The sequence below is a fragment of the Rhinolophus hipposideros genome (assembly GCF_964194185.1).
Source record: "Rhinolophus hipposideros genome assembly, chromosome: 10".
Lineage (NCBI taxonomy): Eukaryota > Metazoa > Chordata > Mammalia > Chiroptera > Rhinolophidae > Rhinolophus > Rhinolophus hipposideros.
The window spans coordinates 44,054,848-44,070,845 of record NC_138056.1 but is presented as its reverse complement, the minus strand read 5'-3'; the positions used below and the strand labels follow the sequence as shown (position 1 = coordinate 44,070,845).

The following is a 15,998-nucleotide window of genomic DNA, read 5'->3' as shown; positions in this document are numbered from 1 at the left end:
TAGCATGTAAATGAAAGAAGTGGATACCGTGTTTCCCCGAAAATAAGACCTAACCGGGAAATAAGCACTAACATGATTTTTCAGGATGGTCATAATATAGAATAAGCCCTAACGCATCTTTTGGAGCAAAAATTAATGTAAGACCAGGTCTTATTTCTGGGGAAATACGGTAGGGCTTATTTTATATTACAAGCATCATGAAAAATCATGCTAGGGCTTATTTTCCAGTTAGGTCTTATTTTCAGGGAAACATGGTAGGTACGCAGGTTTAGGAGGTAGAACAGACAGGGCTTGATGACTGCTTGCAGGCAGAGGATGAGGGAGTGGGAGAAGTCAATGATGGGCAAATTTCTGGCCTGAAACATCAGCTGGACAAAGGTGTCCTTAACTGGCCAGAGAGAGAGAGATTCAGAAAGCTAGGGAGGGGAAGTGCTTCTGACATTAAGGGGAGCCAGGGTTTCAAATTCTGCTGAAGTTAAAGGAGGCGGCCTAAAGCTTCCTGAGGGCATTTAGTGACTAAGTGAGAGCAGAACCAGTGGAGAAATTGCCTTCTCTGAAAGAGTGATTCATTTTCCCCAGTTTCTCACATCTCACACCCTCTACCCTTCATGCATTGAGGCTTCCTCTCTTATGGCATTGTTTTCACTAAGTTTCCAATCATGTCTATGTTCTTAGTGGATACCTTTTTATCCTCCTCTTACTATAGCTTTCTGGAACACTGGATTAGTGATTATTGGCTTCTTGAAGCTTACTTGTCTTGGCTTCACATGGTCACACCCCACTTCTTGCTTCCACTGTACTTCTCTGTCCCCTCCTCAATCTCCTGTGCAAGTTATTCCTCTGCCCATCCTCTAAAAATTGGTACTCTTTAAGACTCAGTCCTAGCCACATCTTTTCCCACTCTCAGCACTCTGCCTGGGTGATCTTATCGAATCCCATGCCTTCAGTTCAAATGTGTCAATCACTTTTTTAATGTACCATCTATTTGCTGCTGACTTTTCAATCTCCATTTCCAGCTCTGAAGAGCTCTGGAGAAACATGTCCAGCCCGTATACTGTAATTCCTTCACAACATATCCCCAAACTTCACCTCAAGCTGATTTTTCCCCCTCCGTTCCCTTTCTTGTGAACAGCACTACCATTCATCCAGGTGTCCAAGCTAGAAATCCAGAAGCTCTCCTTGTTTTCTTCCTTTTCTTCAGTCTCATCACTTACCTAACCATCCATGCCTAACCATCTCAACTAGAAATGTCTCAAGACCTTTCCTCTTTTCCCACTGTCCTAGTCCGAGCTTTGTCATCTCTCCTTTCGATTTCTGCAATAGGTCCTTACTTGTCCCCTAGCCTCCTGACTTGGACCAGCTGATCCTGAGCTATCCACACAGCTCTCATCAAACTACTCCTAATGAAAGACTTCCACTGGTTCCCCATTACTGACAGCAGGAATCTACTGCCCCTCTAGGGAAAAAATAACGCAGAAACTGTGTCTGCAGTTTCAAGGAATTCATGGACACTTGCTATGGAATTTCTGGTCCACAAGATAAAGTCCAACCTCCTTAATATATCTTCCTGATCTGAGTCCTACCAACCTCTCCAATGTGCCCCACATTTACTTTTCTCACCATACCCCGCATTCCAACGCTAAACCCATGTTCCTTCCCAACTCTTTGTCTTATGTGCACTATTTTGAGATATTCTCTATAAAGCCTCTCCAAGTGGCCATCTCCTACTCAAATTTCAAGATCCAGTTCAAATGTCCTGTGTTCTGTGGAATCTTCTCTGACATCTCCCTCACTGTCCTGCAGAGTCTACTATACCCTCTACTGGGCTCCCACTGCTTTTGTTCACGTGTTTGCCCCCCTACACTGAATTGGAGGCTCCTTGAGGGTCTTCATTAATCTCTAGCATTCAGTAGAGGTATAGCTTGAATAGGCTATCAATGCTGAATGAATGGTCAGAGCCTCAGGATTGCACACCACCACACTCACATACTGACACAGAGAGAAACGTCCATGGACATGACAACTCAGACGACATACACAAACACATGTGAGCCTGTGCCCCTGAGGCACCATGGTCAGTCCTGTGGTTACAGCAGTATGTCCTTGCGTCTTTAGGTTTGCTCTGCTCTAGGACTTCCTGTCCTCCTAAAGGAGGAGAGTTTCTGACCCCCCTCTTACACTTCCAATCCCATCTTTCCCATCTGTGTGAGGCAATAAGAAGAGCAGGGACTCTAGAGTTTGAGTCCTGGTCTCAGTGTTACTTTGCTAATCTATTAAATGGCTATGAATACTCACCTTGTGGTGTTTTGTGAGAATTAGAGGCAATGTAAACAAACAGCCCAGAGCTGGGCATATGGTAGATGCTCTCCCATCAGTTCCCAGCACCATCCCTGTTGGGCCCCCTCATCCCGGCTTCAGAGTTCTGGGGTTCTATGTGTGCACTAAGACTCCTTTCCCTGGGGCTCAAGTCTGAGTAGCCCATGGCGCTGCCCTATGGAATAACTGGTCAGAGAGATTCAGAACAAGGAGGTCAGAGTGAACATAGGCCTGACTCAAAGATAGGAGAGGCTGAGTGTACAAGGATGGCCCAGGCACCCAGGAATCTAGGCCGAGAGACCGAGTTAAACATCAAAGGTTAACAGTTGGTCCTATTCATTTAATTAGTCAGTGAAGAGAAAGCTGTTATGGTTGCTGGGGAGAGAAGAAAATGGCCAGTGAAGTCAATGCACTTATTACACTATGCTATAACTCCCTGTCTCCCCACCTAGAAACAGAATGTCAGCTATTCGAAGGCCAAGACTGTAACTTACTCACCTTTACGTGTAACACAGAACATAGCACATAGTACATAATCAATACATTTTTTGAATGAAGGATGTATGAATGGTATGAGATAAAAGCTCAAGTGAATGATCAACCTTGAAGAGGAGGGATTCAGACCCAGGCAGATGTCCCTTCTCCCAACCCCGTGTAGACCCCGGTGCCCTCCTCATCACCCATCCTGGGTCCCTGTCCAGTGCAAAGTTCCCCAATACTCTCTCACAGTGGACACACAAAGGTGTATACTCATAAAGTCACAGACCCACACACACACTGACTCACACATACAAGCACACTTAACACACACTCGTACACACATGGACAGGCTACTTTAACAGACACATAGCCAGTGCACATATGCAGATACCCTTCCTCACAGATACAGAGAAACATGTTTTCACACACACAGAAGAGCAAATTCAATCACATGGACACCTCCCTACACACAAACACAGGCATAATACACACAGACACCGACACAGACATTTTCTCACAGGCCTCACATGCTCACATGGACAGGCACATTCACACAGATAACCCCCCCCCATATACCCACAGGCACACTTCCACACACCCATCCTTCCACACAGAGACAGACCCACTTTCACACACGCACAGGCTCACACAGACAGGCACAAGCACATACACTTGCAGACCCATCCACACGCAGGCATGCTCTCACACATGCTGCCGGGGCACTCGTGGTCAGCTCTGCGGCTGCAGCTGTGACCTCTAGGTCCCTGGGGCCTCTGTCTGGACTGTGCCTCATCACTTCCTGCTCCAGGGCTTCCAATTCCAAACTCGAACTCCAGACTCTCTCCCGAGACTGTCTCATCCTCTCTCCAACTCTCTTCTCAGCACCATCTCCCCCCATCTGTCCCGTGTTTCTCACTGCTTCTTCCACAAGACTTGCTCCTCCTCCTTGTTCCTGTCTCTTTCCCGCTCCAGGTTTGTCCCATCCCTTCCCCCAGATCTAGCCTAAACCATCCATCTTGTCTCTTTCCACAATTTGTCCTGCCTCTTGCCCAGATCTGTCTTCTTTCTTCCCCAGATCTGTCACACCTCTTCTCCCACCCAGTTCCGCCTTGCTACATGCTCTCACTCTGTCCTAGTCCTGTTACTCTGTCCTCTGGCTCAATCCCACTCTCCCCCTCTAGCCCCACATCTGGGCCTCTGGAACCACAGCTGGTTCTCGTTAGGGGGGGAGGGGCAAGACTGTTCATTGGGGCCTGCAATGTGATGTCAATCCTCTCCCCCACTCGCAGCCTGTGTGTCTATAGGACCTGGGAGCAGAGGGAACATGGGAAAGGACGGAGAAGTGGGTTGGGGGAGGAGTAGGGGATCATAAGGGAAGGGGGTGCTCCAGGAGGAAGCAGAGGAGTGGCCCGAGGTACAGAAGGGGAAGTAGGCTGAGGTTGCTGGCACCTCCCAGACCTCCTCCCTCAACTTCCTGTGCCAGGGCCAGGGAGGGGCAGGGACAAGAAAGACAACAGGGTGAGGAGGGGGGCTATGAAAGGCAGACTGGCACAGAAGTAGAAGAAGAGGGTAGCCTCGGTGAGGAAAAGGAGGTGGCGATACAGTGCTAGGCATAAAGGAGAGGGGAGAGTTCTGGTGGGTGGAGGACATGGAGCAAAACTGAGGGAGAGTGAGCGTGTATGGCAAAGGAAAGAGGGAGTGGAGTTAATGCAGAAAGGGAAGCTTAAGTCAGAAACAGAAACAGCTAGCCTGGAGACGTGGGGTGGGGAGGTTGACAGAGGCAGGAGACAGAGGCAGGGGTAGGGGAGGGGGCAGAGAGGAGAGGAGGCTGAGGAAGGGAGGAGGGAAAAGGCTGACAAACTGGCTTCCCTGGATAGCCTTGGGACAATCCCATGGGCCAATGGCCAGGGCAGTACCTGGAGCCTGGCTCTGTCCCTCCCGAGGACTGGTTCCCAGGAGGCATCTCAGGGAGAGGCTTGGGACGGATGTGAGCAGAGGAGGCAAAAAGAATGTCTATTGTCTATTTTCTGAGCTATTACGGTGTGCTGGGCCCTTTGCCAGGCAATTCACAGACAGTATCTCATTTAATCATCATAACAACCCTGTGAGGAAAGTGTTCCGCCTTCCATTGAGAAAACTGAAGCTCAGAGTGAAACAACTTTCCTGACTTCTCACAGCCTCAGTTTGATCCCAGGACTATGCACTCCATACTGCTTGGGATTCAGGGAGAAGCAAAAGGCGGAGAGAGGAAGAAATTATAGGGAGCTGAGGGGAGAGCATCCTCGTGAGCCAAGGGAGGCCTGAGGAAGAGAACTTACGGGAGGAGGGAGACAGGTATGAGGTGTCTGTTACAGCCCAGGTCAGGAGCAGTGGGATTGAGAGGACACAAAGAAGAAAGATACAAGGAGGTAAAGCTGACAAGATTTGGCCACTGACGCTTCAGGAAGGGTGAAGGAATAGAAGGGGTCTAGACTGACTCCCAGGTTTCTGGCCTGGTTTCTGAAATGGTGCCATTAGGATACCACGGAGCAGAAGCCATTTTTCAGGTGCCTATTGGGATCCCCACGTGGAGATGTCCCAGACACAGTTGGATCTGGTGCCTAGGAGAGAGGTCTGGGTTGGAGATATGGATTTGGATCAATCAAGAGATAACGGAAAGCCATGGGTGTCGGGACCACCAAAAAGGACATGTAGTGTAGGAAGGGAGTCTAGAACAGAACCCTGGATAACAGTCACATTTAAGGCACAGACTGAGGAGACCTTTATTTTTCCTTGAGAGGAGAAGGAGGCAGTATCACCGAAATTAAGGGAGGAAACATTTCAACCAGAAGGGAGGGATCGATAGCATGCAGTGCTGCTGAGAGTTAAGTAAGATGAGGGCTGAGAAGTGGCCACTGACTTTAGCTGTAAGGAGTTCACTAGGCATCTTGGGGAGAACAGTGTTAGGAGGGCCATGAGGATGCTAATGGGAAAGGAGAGAGAATGAACTGCCGAACAACTAGCCATAGCTAGATGTCAGCATAGATGCATTCCTCAGTGCACTTATTGCACTCCTACAATATATCACAGTGAAGCAGGACACGATAGTAGGAAAGATGTGGATGCTGGGGCCAAACCAACTGGATTTCTGCCCAGCTTCACACTTACTAGCTGTGGGACCTTGGGCAAGCCACTTAATTTCTCAGTGCTTCCATTTCTTCATTTATAAAGTAGGGACTACGTTTGCAGTTTGAACAGGCACACACGTAAGCATTTTATAAGTGCACAAGCATGACCTGTTAACAGAAGATGGGCTCTGCTGTCAGACAGACTTGAGTTCAAATTCTGACTCTACCATTTGCAGCATAACCCTGGGGAAGTTGTTTAACCTATCTAACCCTAGCTTTTTCTTCTGTAAAATGGGGATTAATATAGTTGATGTGAGTTAAATGAAAGAATGCTACAAAAACTTTGTATAGTGTCTGGCCCACAGTGAGAGTTCAATAAATATCAGATGATATTGTTGTGTGTCAGACACACACAGTAACCCTGGGATAAGTATTATTTCACAGATGAGGAAACTGAGGATCAGAGTGGGTACAGAGAAACATCTGAAACACAGATCTGACAGACTCCAAAGCTAGTGCTTTCTGTTATACCATGTTGCTTCCCTGCTGAAGGCTTGGAATGCCCTGATAAAGGGTCATGTAACTGGCCAAGTGACAGAACAGGGAAGGAGAATGAGCAATGTTCTGCTTTAGGAGAACTCTGGCAGTGTGCACAGGGTGGGTTAAAGGAGGAGAACATCAGTGATGAGGTAACAGCCAGTACAGGTAAAGGGTCAGGTGGGCATGGAGTCATGTGGTGAGACAGGAGAAGGGACCAGAGGATGCTTGGAGGTCTCCAGGACACAAAGAAAAAAATGAGGAGAGGCAGGCCCAGGGCATGCTTGTGAAATGACTCATTAATAGATTTATTCAACAAATATCTATTGAAGACTTACCATGTGCCAAACACCATATTAAGCAGTAGAGAAATAGCAGTGACTTGGAGAGATCATGTGTCTGCCTTCATGATGTTCACAGGTAGGGAGACCCGGACATGGAGAGGGAACTAGGGGTGGTGGTGATGGGCAGCAAGAGCGTGGTCCTAAGGTTTGACCATGGCAATCAGAGTCTGGACTGCAAAGGAGACTGGTGAGGCTGGAGCTAGCAGAGAAGTTGGAGATGTAGCAACCCAGAGATGCTGAGAGGGAAGAAGTTTGGGGAAGCTGGAGGTTGAGGGGCAGGAGAGCATAGTAGAAGGACTGAGATGGTAGAAATAAAATTATCTAAGTTGAGAGTTGAGCACTTACCAGTTATTTTCTTTCTGAGTCCTCAAAACAACTCTCTTAATGTTACCTCCATTTTCACCTGAGAAAAGGGGAGCTCAGAGAAGCTAAGGTCACCCAGGTGGCAGATGGTATAGCTGGAAGATCTAAGGTATTTCCTCCTTCCTCACCAACCTTATGGGAGGTGTGTTCTAGGCCCTAAAAGACAACAGCTTCTTCCTTTGAGCAGCTTAGAGAATGAAACATAAACAGATTCTAGTGTGCTACGCAGAACAGAGGGGTATCCTCACTCAGGCTTGGGGGTTCCAGGTGGATTGCTGGGAGGAGGTGCCCTCTCACCAGGGGATACAAGCACTGAGAAGCCCCTCCCAAGTGGCAGTGGTTGAAAATGCCTGGAAGTCAAAGATTACCCAGGAAACATGGACACTGGAGCTGAAGGAAGGGGCAGGCAGCGGGAAGCCAGGAAAAAGACGGGCTCCAACAGCATGAACCCCCAGGATGGACTTTTGGTTTGCAAGCATCAGAAAGTCTAGTCTTGTTTCCATTACCACTGATGCACAGGAATGGGAAGAGGACAGTATCTGGGAAGCTGATACCAGGAAGTGCAAGGGCCAGGTTGCCAGGAGCTGCAGGACTCAGAGCAGGTGTATGTGAGGGGGTGTTAGAGGAAGGAGCTGCCTATGGCACCTCCAGGGAAGGCGGCCTGCTGGAGTGGAGCAGGTGGTAAGGCACTGTAGCGCCTTGTGGCCTGATGGCAGGTCACAGTTTCCTCATCTTTCATTGCCTTCAAAAACCCCAGGAGGCAACTGGCCCAACAGATTTGGATCTGCAAATTGCCAGTGCAACCTTAAATATTTGATAACTGAATGAAATAGAAATAAAGTACAGAGAGGGGAGAGGAAGAGGACCCAGGAAAACAGAAGCCCAGGTGAAAGGGAGAGAGCATAGGGTGAGGAAAGATAAGTTGTGGGGGAAGAGAGTGGAAATGTCTGGACTGTGTGGGCAGCTGAGACCAGACGTCAGTCTTTTGAAGAGTGAATGAGGGTGGGGGATGTGCTATGAGGTGCCTCATTTATTTATTCATTTGTGCATTGCCCAGAATCTGTAGAGGGACCCTGGGGACATGCCAGTTACTAATATGCAACCTTGCCCTCAATGAGGTTCCAGCCCAGTCAGAGAGACAGAACAGGGACGATGCAATGACAACAGTAAGACAAGAGGATTCCCCTGCCTGTCTAGTGAAGTCAGGAAAGGGAGGGTTTGAGATTACATCTGAGGATGGGAAGAGGTTACCCAGGAGTAGAAGGAAATGAAGGGCTTTCAGGGCAGAGAGTAGTATGTGCAAAGGGCCAGAAGCACAGAAGAATACAGTGTCTTTGGGGAACTACAAAGAATTCAATATGTCTGGAAATCACAATGTGAGGGAGCTGGGGAAATGGGACAGGTGATGAGGCTGGGGAGGCTGGGGGGAGTCAAAAAATGTGGATCTCATAAGCCTTGTTAAAATAGAGATTTCACCCAAGACAATGGAAAGACTGAAGAATGCTGAGCAGGGAATGACATGGTTGGATTTGTACTTTAGGGAGATAGATTCCTCTTGCTGCAATGAGAAGAATGGATTAGAAGAGGGAAGAGTAGAACTCTAGGGAGACAAGTTAGAAGGCAATTTCAATAATTTATGTGAAAAGATGGTGAGGTGAGGGCAGTAGTCGAGGCCATCAAGAAAAGGGAATATCAGAGAAAGCTGAAAAAGAGGTAGAACCAACAGGTTCCAGTGACTTTCTGGGTTATAGCACATGTGGAGAGAAGGGAGTGGCTACAGTTAATTCCTGGATTTGTAGCTTGATAAATGAGTGGGGATAGTGTTTTGGGGGAGGAAGGAATGATAAGTTCAGGTTTGGATATGTTAAGGAGCTTGTGAGCTACATAGAAAAGAAAGGAAGCAGACTTTGAAGTCTGGAGGTCAGAAGAGAGATCTAGAAGAGGTAGATATTTGGGAATCATCAGTCTGTATAGATGATAAAGTTCTGGAAATGAATGAAATGGATCACCCAAAGGGGTGTATACAGTGAAACGGTAAGAAGGTCCAAGCCAGAACCCTAAGGAACAGTAACATTTAGAAGCCACCAAATGAAGCCCCAAAAACAGACTGAGAAGGAATAGCCAGGAGTTCTGGGAGAGAGATGAACAGATCCCACCATACTGGAATCATCTGTTTATTTGCCTGTTTCCCCTATTGAAGTTTAAACTTCTTGAGGGTAGGAACAGTGTCTTCTATCGTAATGTTCCCATCACCTAGCAGTGTGGTTGGCACATGAGAGCTCATTAAATGTTGACAGAATTAAATGGTGGCTCAGAAGCCATAAAACAAGATTGATTCAAAGAGAAAAGGATGGTCAGCAATGTCAGATCTTGCCAAAAGGTCAAGCTCTAGAGGACTATGGAAAAGAGCCCCTAGATTTGGCAGGTGAGAGGTTAATTTCTCTTAGTGAGAGCAGTTACATTGGGGGGGGGGGGGTAAGAGTAAATAGGAAGTGAGGAAGTAGGAGCAGCTCCATGCAGAAGGCAGTCCCAAAATGTGGCAGTGAAGCAAAATGAGTTTCTTAGTTAATCGGGTATTACAGTGTTAAGAAGGTAGCAGAGGCTGAAGCTTCTTCATGTGCTTACAGGAGGAATGGGTGCAGAGAGAGAAACTAGAGACATGGGTAAGACACTGACTAATTAGTGGAGTCAGGTCCCGGTAGAGGCGGGTGGGGATAGTGATCCACAACACAGGTGGAGGAGGGGTCTTAAATAGAAGAGATGCTTCTTCATTATTATAGGAAAGAAGGAAAAAAAGTTGAGGATGCAGATAAAATTTGAGGTAGGAAGCAGAAAGCTGAAGGAATTCAAACTGGATGGCGTCAGTTTTCTCAGTGTTCGAGTAGACCAGGTTATCTGCTCGTACTTCCTCCCTCTCCTCAAACTTCACATCCATTCTATCACTGAGCCCTGCTGACCCCACTGCCTAAAGAACTCTTGAGACCATCTACTTCCTCTCTCTGTACTGCCACTACTCCAGTTCAGGCCTGCATGATCCCCTCCTGCGTTCCTGCAACAGCCAACTATCCTCCTCCTTTTCAGACTCCTCCCTCCAGGCTCCACACTGCTGTGAGAGTGGTATTTCTAAAACAGACCTGATCATATCACACCACAGCTTCAAATGATTTGGTGACTCCATTATTCTTGGGTTGGATAAATTTTTTTCATATGACCTGCCAGAACTGCATGATAGAATTAACCCTCCATTGACCTCTCTCTTCCAGACTCTCTCACCTCTCCTCACATCATACTATTAATGCCAGGTTCACTGGATTGCTTTATGCTTCAAACATCCATCACTTTCTTCATCTGGGCTTTCTCATGCTGCTTCCTTGGCTTGGGATATTCTTCACCTATTCCATCTCACCTCCATTCTCCTTTGTTTGGTTGATTCCCTACTTATCCATCAATCTGAAGTATAAATGTCACTTCCTCCAGAAAGCCCCTTCTGACCTCCTTACACTGGTTTAGGTTTCCCTGCTATGTGTTGCCATGTTACCACACGCACCCCATAACCTGTACACTCCATAAAGGCAAGGACCATGTCCATTTTGTTCATCCTTGTAATGTCAGCACCTAGTCCACTGCCTGGCACAGAGTAGGTGCTTAATATGTGTTTGCTGAATGAATGAACCAGCAGATTGACTAATTTGCTGAAAACAATGGGGTGAGGGCTGCGGGGTTAAGGGGTGTGATGAAAATAGAAAAAAAATTCAGCTATTTATTTATTTATGGAGGGCCCAGTTAAGGGTGGAATTTATAGAAGCATGAATTTATAGAAGCATCACTTAGTGTGGCTGAGAGCTCATTCCAGCTAGAGTTAAAACTTTGTGGGATCAGTGGGCTCAAATACAATGTCATCAAGATTGACCAAGGAGTGGCTGAAGGGGCGGTCCTGGACATATAAACTGGAAGGAGCGCACAAAGCCATGAAGTGGCAGATAAGGAGAAAGCAAAGAGGGCAAGGGCAAGAGGTCATAATGAGATTGAAAAGTAAGTGAAATGGGAGTAAGAGTATTTGAGAGCTGGGAAGAACACAGGAGGCTCTAATGGAGAGTGGAATGCAGGAGTTTAGAATTTTAGAGATGGACCAGTTCTACAGAGTTGTCCTGGGAGGGGAGAAGAAGGTAAAAGGAGCTAAGAAGCTCAAGAAACTGTGAGGCTGGGGTTTTGGAGGGACAGTTAGAACCATGGGTGAGTGGAAGACTGATCCAGGTCCCCAAGTTTTCAGGGAACAAGAGGGTAAGCCTGGGCAGTCTATGGATGAGGAGTAATGGTTTGAGCATCGTAAATTAATGGGAGTTTATTTAACAGCTGGGACAGCTCACTCTGTGGTGTGTGCATATCACCTAAAAGTGTGTCTCTTATGGGTTGTGCAAGTGGGTGTGTGGTAAAGGTGATCGCAACACAGCTTCCTGCTAGTGTCAGGTCTCTGGGACACCTGCTATTTACAGGTAGCTCTGATGAAGTATAACCCAGATGATGGGTTGGCTGTGACAGTGTTTCCAGTGGATGTGTATTGCTGTGACAGTGCCTCTCATAGCATGTGTTGGCCTTAATGATCCTATGGGAATGTATTGGCTGTATCATTTCTACCATGGGTATGTGTTGTCCTGAAAGCAACTTCTGTAGGTGTGGTTGGCTCTGAAAGTGCTTCCTGGGGATGTGTGATGGCTTTGAAGGCATCTCTTGTGAATATGTGTTGCCTGGGACTGTGTCCCCTGTGGGTTGAGTAAGGCTATGACTGTGTCCCCTGTGGGTATTTGAGGAGTTGACATAAGCAACAATATTTTTCTGGCCTATGACCCTGTGGCTGCCGGCCCAGCCCACACCACACTGTGTTCATTGTGCGTCTAGAACTCCCTCTCCCCACCCCCTCCACGTGGGAGCAGGCCTGTAGTGACCTCCCTCTGTCCCTAGCACAGGATTCTGATGTAGGTGTCCTGGACACAAACTCAGAACAACCTTCCTGGGTGACCCGCCTCCACTTCAGGCTTTCCCTGTCTCTCTACTTCTTTTTACTTCTCCCCCTCAGTTTCTTTGTCTCTCAGTTTGTCTCTGTCACACACCCATCCTCCACATTCTGACACATGGCTCCTACAGAGGCAGGCAACACACAATCTCCTCTCTCTCTCTTTCTCTCTCTCTCTCCCCACCCCCCCATCACAGGGACTCCCTCACCATGACAAACACTCATTCCAACCCACACACCCTCGGAGTGACACGCACATACACACACGGCCAGCAGACACACATGGGCACACAACCTCCTAGTGACACGCACTGACACGCACTCACACCCAGCCCATGCACTCACACTCGGAGTAGCGCACACACACGCTGTCCGCACCCCGCACCCTCGGCACACTCCTAGTGACACCCACTGACTCACACCCAGCTCCTGCACTTATACTTGGAGTAGCGCGCGCACATACACACACACACACACACACACACACACACACACACACACGCTGTCCGCACCCTGCGCCCCCGGTACACTCATACGCCAACACACACCCGCATCGATGACACACGCACACAAAGACCCTCAGGCCCTGCCCCCGCGCTCACGTTCACGCTCGCCCTCCTCTCGCAGGCCCAGGCCGCCCCCCCTCCCCCATTGTCTCCGGCTCAGAACAAAGCCCCCGGCTCCACGACCGCCGCCGCCGCCCGGGAGAGCCCTGGGGGCCGGGCGGGCGCGGCCGGACGGGCCGGGTGGCCGCGGGCACTGACCTCCGCGCGGCGCGGGCTCCCTCGCCCGGTCTTGGGGCGCCGTCCGGCCGCGGTCAGCCCCCCGGGCAGCGCCCGCCCGCACGGGGCCTGGGGCCGCGCATCGTCCGCCGCCGCTGTCTCCCGACCCGCGATCAGTTTCGGGCAGCCGGCCGTCGGTCCGCGCGGCCCTGGCCGTCGGTCGATCTGTCCGTCGCCGCCACCGCCGGGGCGCCGCCTCCTGCACAGCGGCCCCGCAGAGGATGCGAGCTTCGCCGCCGCGGCCCCGCGCCCCCTCCCCTCCTCTCCCCTCCCCTCCCCTCCCCCGCCCTCCGCGCGGTAACCCAAGCCCCCGCCCCTCCGTCCGCGGAACCCCCGCCCCTACCCGCGCTCGGTGCCGCGGCCCCCCCAGCGCCCGCCGGGCCGCCTCCGCCCCTCGACTTCCCGGCCTCAGTCCCCGGCACCGGATCCTGCCCCAGCGCCGCGCGGTCCCCACGTCCCCGTTCTCTTCCTTTCTCCGGGTCACAGCGTCCCGTCCCCTCCTCCAATCTCGTTCTCTCTGTCCTCTCTCCTCGTCCCCTTCTCTCTCTCGTCCTCCCCTTCCATCTTCTTTCCAACTCCCCATTCCCCCTTAGTCCCCTCTTCTCCCTCACTGTCCAATTCTCCCTCTCGTCCAACCCTTCGCCCTCCCAGCCGTTTCCTCTCCATTCTCCTCTCCCTTTCAACCCATCCGCTTCTTCTCACCCCTTCTCTCCATCATTTTCTCCCCACCCCCATCCCCTCGGTGCTCTCTTCCCAGCCTCTTCTCCACATCAAGTTCTCCTCAACCCTTCTCTTATGCCCTTCTCCCTTTCCTGTCTCCCCCTCCCGTTCTCCCCATGTTTTCATCTCTTTCTCCTCAAGCCTTTTTCCTTGTCTCCTCCTTATCACCCCCTTGTCCTGCTACGTTCTCCCCATTCCGTCCTGTCATCCCTCTTGTCCCCGTGCTTCTCTTTCCCCATCCTCTTCTTCCATCTTAATCTCTCTATTCCCTCCTCCTATTACTTCTATTTGTCCCCTGCTTTTTCCCTTTTCCTTCATCACCTGGTTCTCTTTCCCTCACTTCCTCTTTCATCCCAAATTTGAGGCCAGAGATTGGAGAGTATTAGAACAAAGAGTTATAGGGAGGGTGGTCTAACTCGGTTACTCCTCAGAAAAGGAAAGAGATGGAAACTGGACAGAAAGGTGGGAAGAGGCTTGAGGAGCCAAGGTAGAGAAAATGAGAAGTGAAATCAGACACAAGGAGAGAGTATTAAAGATCTAGAATAGTTTTGACCCCTCCCTTTCCTTCTTATTACTGTGAGTCCAAAGGTATTCTGGACTTGAGACTTATTCAAATGGTACAAAGAAATCAGGAACTTCTGGGGAGAGAGAACAAAGTTTCAGTTAAAGCAGAAGGGAGTGTGACTGTGAAAGAGAGGAGTGAAGGAGAGGCTGGAGACCTTGATAACATCCAGGTTTCTGGCTTGGCAGCTGGGTGGACGGTGGTGACATTTACTGTGCTAGACAAAAGGAGCAGGAGTAGCCTGTAAAGATGATGACTTTCCATTTGGGCTGCTGACTTTGAAGTGCTTGTTAGGTAGGTAGGTCTGCAGCTTAGAAGGGCGGTCTGGGATGGACATAAATATTTGGGAGTCATCTGCAAATACCGTATAAGCTTGAATACAGGGTGAGGTTTTTGCTATTTGTTTTTCCAAAATCATCCCTCAGGAAGGAGGGAGTAACCTTATATTTGAGTCCTTACAAAGTCTCTTATATTACAGGGTTTGCTCTCATTTATTTTGAACAACAAACCACTGGAAAGGGCAGTATGGTATGGTGACTAAGCTTGTGGACTCTGGAGCCAGACTGCCTGACTTGGGGTCCAGACTGTCATTTTCAATCTGTGTAGCTTTTGGAAAGTTACTTAACCTCAGTTTTCTCATCTATCAAGTGGGACTAAGGATTAAGTTATTTAATATATGTAAAGTACTATGTACCTGACACACAGTAAGTGCTCAATAAATGCTAATTATTTTTATTGTTTGGGCAAGACCCATTAACCTGAAATGCCCTCAAGAACAGTATTTCAGATGTTTGTGTAGGTCACGTGACACAGAATCCATAGTCAAAGAAATATAACACAGTTTCGGTAACTATTTCCAATAGTATGACCTCACAACTGCATGTGTTGGATGTCTCTAAATATGCTTTTTAAAGATTGTTTTAAAAAGTAATACAGTAGAGCTGGCCCGGTGGCTCAGGCGGTTAGAGCTCCATGCTCCTAACTCCACAGGCTGCCGGTTCGATTCCCACATTGGCCAGTGGACTCTCAACCACAAGGTTGCCAGTTCAATCCCTCGAGTCCTGCAAGGGATGGTGGGCAGCGCTCCCTGCAACTAAGATTGAACATGGCACCTTGAGCTGAGCTGCCTCCTGGATGGCTCAGTTGGTTGGAGTGTGTCCTCTCAACCATAAGGTTGCTGGTTCGACTCCCGGAAGGGATGGTGGGCTGCGGCCCCTGCAACTAGCAAGGCCAATGGCAACTGGACCTGGAGCTGAGCTGCGCCCTCCACAACTAAGACTGAAAGGACAACAACTGGAAGCTGAACGGCACCCTCCACAACTAAGATTGAAAGGACAACTTGACTTGGAAAAAAAAAAGTCCTGGAAGTACACACTGTTCCCCAATAAAGTCCTGTTCCCCTTCCCCAATTGTAAAAAAAAGTAATACAGTAGTACTTGGGAGGGGCTTCTGGGACTCTGGAAATGTTCTATTTCTTGGCTTGAATGATGTTATATGGGTGACAATTCATTGAGCCGAATACTGATGACTTGTGCCCTTTTCTGTATGCATATTATACTTCAATAAAAAAAATTAACAACTAAATTATTTTTAAAAGGCAATACATTGATTTTTAGAGGTCATGAATATACTTTTGCAGGATGCATGCCCAAACCAACTGCCCTAGTGTGATGCAAATGGGTCTTGTGACTTGGGATAAAGTTTCCAATGACTGCATCATATGTGGATTCAAATTGTGCTGTGTCCTCTCCCAAACCCGTCAGTTAACTGAAGAGA

General features: G+C 48.9%; 1 protein-coding gene across 1 annotated transcript in view; it reads right to left on the bottom strand.

The window, feature by feature from the left end:
- The window catches only part of DCHS1 (dachsous cadherin-related 1), a 33,924-nt gene extending 20,532 nt beyond the window's left edge, over positions 1 to 13,392 (bottom strand). The window contains exon 1 of the mRNA XM_081064938.1: positions 12,923 to 13,392. The gene's annotated coding sequence lies outside the window, so the exon portion shown is untranslated. The remainder of the gene's footprint in view (positions 1 to 12,922) is intronic.
- Between the last annotated feature and the right edge of the window lie 2,606 nt (positions 13,393 to 15,998).